Below are 5,797 nucleotides of genomic sequence, written 5' to 3' on the forward strand. Positions count from 1 at the left end.
AAGGGCAGGGCGGGGAGCTGCAGGCGGCCTGCCCCGGGCCCTGCCAGCCCTCAGCATGATCGATACTAATCAAGTTACAAGTCTGACCTAATTACGGTGCGGTTCTCAATAACCACCGCGGCTGGAAGATGGCATGACAGTGCAGTTAATTAGCCTAAAATTTATGGACTTCTCTTAACTGGCTGCATGAGGGAATGGAGACATCACCGACTCAAAGCTTGCCGAGGCGGCATGAGGTGACTACCAGCGATGCTCCTCAGTACAACTCGGGCTGTATTGTAATTGTTTTTTAATCGGTGCTCGTAAATCACAGGGATGTTAAAGAAAGTAGTGGTGCTACTTATTAATAAGTTTGCCAGGAGCTGGTCTTTTTCTCCTTCAGATTGTGTTCTCGCCAGCTATCATAAATCTCATGTATTTGGACTAGAATTTTCCAAATCTGACAGAAACCTCAGGCTATTTTCTTTGGTAGTTGTAACCAAAATCATCTGATAATCACAAAATCAATCACAGAACGGTTGGAGTGGGAAAGGACCTCTGGAGACCATCCAGTCCAACCCCCTGCTAAAGCAGGATCACTTGGACACTTGCTCTTCATTTAAGAAAGAATGACCCGCAGCCTAAAATGTAACGTTTCCTGATGCGGCCCAATGGTGATGCTCAGCCTATAAGAAATAAACAAAAAATTTCCCTGAACTAAAGGGAAAAATAGTTCAAGAGGTCTGAGGCTGTTGAAATATATTGAGATTAATGAAAAACTATATATATCACATGAATATAATATATAGATAATGAAAAGCTATTACTACAGAGAGGTTCTTGTTAATACTTCTCTTAAGGAAAACAACAATTTGACTGCAGTGCTATAAACCTTTTGTCATCTGATACTTCAAAGATGTGATTACACCCGTGACTAACTTTGGGAAAAGTCATCAGTTTACAATCTAGCTTAAGTCCTGTAGCTCTAATACTTACACTTGTTGTTCTAGAATAAATAAATAAATATTTTTTTACAGTGGCTTTTAAAAGTAATTGTATCCTTAGACATATTTCCATACTTCTGGCATCTGGTAAGGTTACTGTGGTTCTTACTCCTTCATGAGAAAACTTTTCCAGTCCCTCACTGGTAATGCTTGGGCCAATTTCTCAGGGTATCTGTACAGAGTAAAAACAAGAAATGAAGGCATTTATAAACAAGAGAACTCTACTGAAAATGCAGGCTGTTTTTCACAGAAATACTACAAAAATATTGTTTTAAGTATTTCAGAGATGTCCTTTAATGTGAATAGAGAAGGCCTCAAGAAATGCACTATGGAAACATGTCACTTTAGGCACACAACTGACTGAAATTTTAAAACATGTCTCTCAAATAAATAGTCTACATCTCAATGTCTCTTCTGTAATGTCTGCACATAACATTTTCCTTTGTATTTCATATGTATATTTCATTTGTATTCTCTGTGTCCTTATGAGAAAAAAAATAAATGTGAAAGGCTTGAGTATTATAGGCAATATTTGTGTGAGCCAGACAGAATCTGGTTGCCTAAAAATGCCAAGATGACAACTTTACATGTTTCACTACCTGAGAAATGTCTCGATTGAAGTAGTAAAAGTCACATCAATCTACACTCATTTCACAACAGTCCAAAGCAAGATTATTATTTAAGGATCCTTGGCATAATATGATACAGTAAGAGGTTTGTACCTTAACACCGCAATGTGAACATAAATATTTAATCTTACAAATCCTTGCCATACCACATTATTAATACATTCATTAGCAATGGTTTTCACAAAGGCCATTGCTCTGTTGAGGTTTTGATACTTTTCCAAATGAAGCAGATTGGGTTTAGAGGTCACAGGTGTTTTTAAAGTGACCCACTTACAGGGTGTCTGAATCAAAAACTTCGGTAAAACAAATCCAAAAAGTTCTACCAGTACCTTGAAGAATTAGAAGACAAGAAAACATAACAGAAAAACACACATCAGCAACAAAGGCAGTAATTCTCATAAAACGTTTATTTTCTAAGCAAGCTAGTTTTTTGGCTTCTTCTGAGTGTAAGTGACTTAAAGTTCAGCTTAATTAAAGTTCTGAATCAGTCAGTGGAACTGTAAGCCAAAAAGTACAGTCATACTGTGAAGCCAACACAATGCCTTTGGTGATCCAACAGCACTAAAACTAATTATATTACTTCAAGGTACTTTGATTGCAGATAGAATTGTACAATGGTAGTACCTGAGCTACAGAAAGTAATTAAACTTTGAAGAAAATTTCAAGCAATATCTTTGTCAACACAAAGTGGATGTAGACAAATGTTTGTATTTGCTGTAAGTCCCTCTTGCATTTGAAACAGAATGAAAAAATTGTTACTAAAATTTGTTGAGTGGTCTGTATTCAAAGAAACAAAAAAATTAGTTTACTGTCTCCATGCAGGTGTGCCCCACTAAGCTTTCCTGTCTGCTCCCTTGTGGAAGGACTTGGAGCCACTACGTTACGGACCTTAACTGACCCCAGAGCAACTCTATATTTTAAGAATCTTTATCTTAGTCTTGTATTTTATTCTCAGATAAGCTGGAAATAAAAAACCAACCTGAAATTTTACAGAGATGAAAAGAACCTTTCGTAAGATAAAGAAATGCCTCTCTCAATCCGATTTATATGCTTCATTAAATTATAACCAATGGATACGGAAAATCATCTTACTGTGTAAAGTGTACACATGCATTTGCACAGCATGGTTTCTGTGGTGCTGTGTCCCTGCGTGATGTGCTGTATTGTATTTTTTTCAGCTCATGTAATTTATACCATGAATAAGCAAGGAAACAAGCCCATTAGCTTGAAAAGTAAGTGCTATATCACACACAGGGTGATAGTTCACACCTTCTCCCCAGCTCAGCACCACACAGCACACTGGAGTCATACTCATTTCTTCTACTCTGTGAAGTAACTTCCCTTATACATTATTACACAGAGTTGATTTAAACTGCTGTTCTTTATTAAAAATGTCATTTACAAAAGTAAGCGCAACTCAAGTTAGGAATCTGAAGTGTCTGGAAAGGCCGGGTTTGGCTGCAGCTCGTTTGAACAGACGCGTTTGCTTAATGAAGGCGCAGTACTTGGAGGCATAAGGGGAGCTTCCAGCCGCTGCCTGTGTCTGGCTAAGGGAAGCCCAGTAGTGGGTATGGGGGGGCTTTCTGCTAAGTGAGAGAGATTTCAATATCCTGCTGCTTGGGTGGTTTAGGGGGGTTGTTTTGGGGTGTTTTGGTTTTTTTGGTTTGGTTTTTTTTTTTTTTTTTGGTGAAACATGAATATTTCATAGCTTGAACAATTTTCCAATTGGACAATTTCCAAATGTTTCAAATTGTTTCATGCAAAGATGATCTTTTAACATCCTTCCAGGGGTAACATTTTCAAGATTAACTTAATGTACCTTCTACTACAATTTCTATTACACAAATAATTATTTTTTTTTTAATTACTGTTCCAAATCTTTGAATATATATTTTGGAGTAATGCAGAGAATTTTAATTGAATTCATGAAATTCACCAAGGACAAATGCAAACTCCTGCATCTAGAAAGGAATAACTTCTTGCAATACTAACCACTGGGGACCACCTGCCTGGGGAGCAGCTCTGTGAAAAAGGACCTGTAGATCTTGGTAGCCATGACCCAGCAGCGTGCCCTGGCAGCAAGGACAGCCAGCAGCATGGTGGGCAGCATGGACAGGAGCACAGCACCTGCTGATTGAGGGGGGTTATTCGACCACATCCAGAATACTGCATCCAGTTTTAAAAATCCCAGTACAAGAAAAGCCCTGCTCAACTGGGGCAAGGTCAGCACTCCTGGACCACCAGAATGGCCAAAGGAAGAGGGAGGACTTACTCAGCCTGAAGAAGATACAACTCTGGGGGACCTAACAGCAACTTTCCTGTACTAATAAGTGGGCTACCAAGAAGATGGAGGCAGGCTCTTCACAGTGGTGTATGGTGAAGGGCAAAAGACAAAGTGCGTACATGGAAACAAGAGGTTCTGAGTGGGTATAAACAAAAGCTTTTCAACCATGAGGACAGTCAAGCAGTCCCCGTCCTTGGAGGGCTTCAGGACCACACTGGATAAAGCCCTGGCAGCTTGATCTGACCTCATGACTGGCCATGCAGGAGGCTGTGTTAGATTGTCTCCTGAGATCCTTTTCAACTTGAGTTATGTTGGAAGAAGGGTTCGCCGGAGTCAAGAAGACGCTCAATATGAGTTATGCATCTTGCTCAACTTTATTAGTTTCTAACACTACTTATATAGAACCGATACACATGCATATTTGTAAAGCAGAAATATAATTGGCTAGTAGTCTCTAAACACGCGTGGTTCTCACACCCCTAATTATCATGACTAAAATAAGCATTCTATCCATGTAGCTAATTGTGTTGCTGTGCTTCAGCCTTGTAGTTTGTTACTCCCTATTTTCCCATACCGGTCCCTATCTTTCTTGGCCCTGCACCTGCTTTCCCAGCAGCTGTAGCTTGTTACAGCCACGGCCTCTTGGCACAACATAATTACTTGGTCTCAGGATTCAAGAATAGCTCAAGGCTACCTTTCTTGTTAACTTCAGCACAGCAACTTCAGGACAATTCTGATTACAGGCCTATTCTAATACCAGGCCTGGATTGTGCAGATCTTCAGAGATTCTAAGGCCATGCTTCTGCAGCCATTCTTCTACAATTCCCCCTTTTTCTTTTGCACAAGGAGGGCCTGATTGGTTATGTTAAAAACTACTCTCTTTAAACAAGAAAAAACACAGCTAAAAACTAAAAGCATTACAATAATGATTATAACAAAGCGTATTCCTTCCATCAATAATGTCTTTAACCAACCTGTTATGCCCAGTCCTCTCAACCATTCATCAAAGGGATTATCATCAACAAGAATATGCTTCATGTTTCCCTGCAGTTGTGACAACTTCTTGTGCCTAGATATGGAATGATCGGAAAGGTTCACACAACACATCCCTTCAAAATCCTCACAACCGTGTCCATGTGCTAATAACAAAAAATCTACTGCAGCTCTATTTTGTAATGTAGCATGCCTAACACTATCTATGTCAAGCGATAACGAATTTAAAATCTGTGATGTAAGATTAAATTGCTTCTCTCCCCAACACGCTAACCTTCATATATTCTTAGCGTTTCATGCAGTCATTGCTCCTGGCATAAATATGGAGACTAAGACATTTGTTGTTACAGACTGCAGATCAACTTGGTCATTACATGTTTCATCAAAGGTGCACAGTGCCCTCCGTGATCTATGAAATTGTGGAGTCATTTTCAGTAAGTCTTTCATACGTGGAGCAAACAAAGTTAAACACCCTAAATAACATGGTCCACCGACAGGATTCAAAGGAATCCCTGGCCATGCTCTATCTCCACATATCAAAAAGACTCCCTGTGGCAACTGAGAGCCCCCTGATACATTTACATGTAAGCCTCCAGCTTTCAGTTCACCCCAATTAGGTGAACCGGTTAAATTTTGAAACCTTGTATCAAACTCCCATTCACCTGTCGTGCTAGCCACAATCGCCACGGTTCACCAAACCAAATTACTCCAGTGCCATTTAGAGGTTGAAGTGGTGCTACCGTGTCCTCGCATTCTGGCATTCCCGTTGCAGTCACGTTAACATATTTCACGGGCGCAATGCTACCTAATAGGTCTAACTCCTGCAATGGCAAATTATATGGTCGATTCAAATTCTCAATAACCGTTTTCTGCCACGCTGCATTACGCATAGAAGGCCAAACATATTG

This window comes from Falco cherrug, chromosome 15 (genome assembly GCF_023634085.1).
Source record: "Falco cherrug isolate bFalChe1 chromosome 15, bFalChe1.pri, whole genome shotgun sequence".
Classification (NCBI taxonomy): Eukaryota; Metazoa; Chordata; class Aves; order Falconiformes; family Falconidae; genus Falco; species Falco cherrug.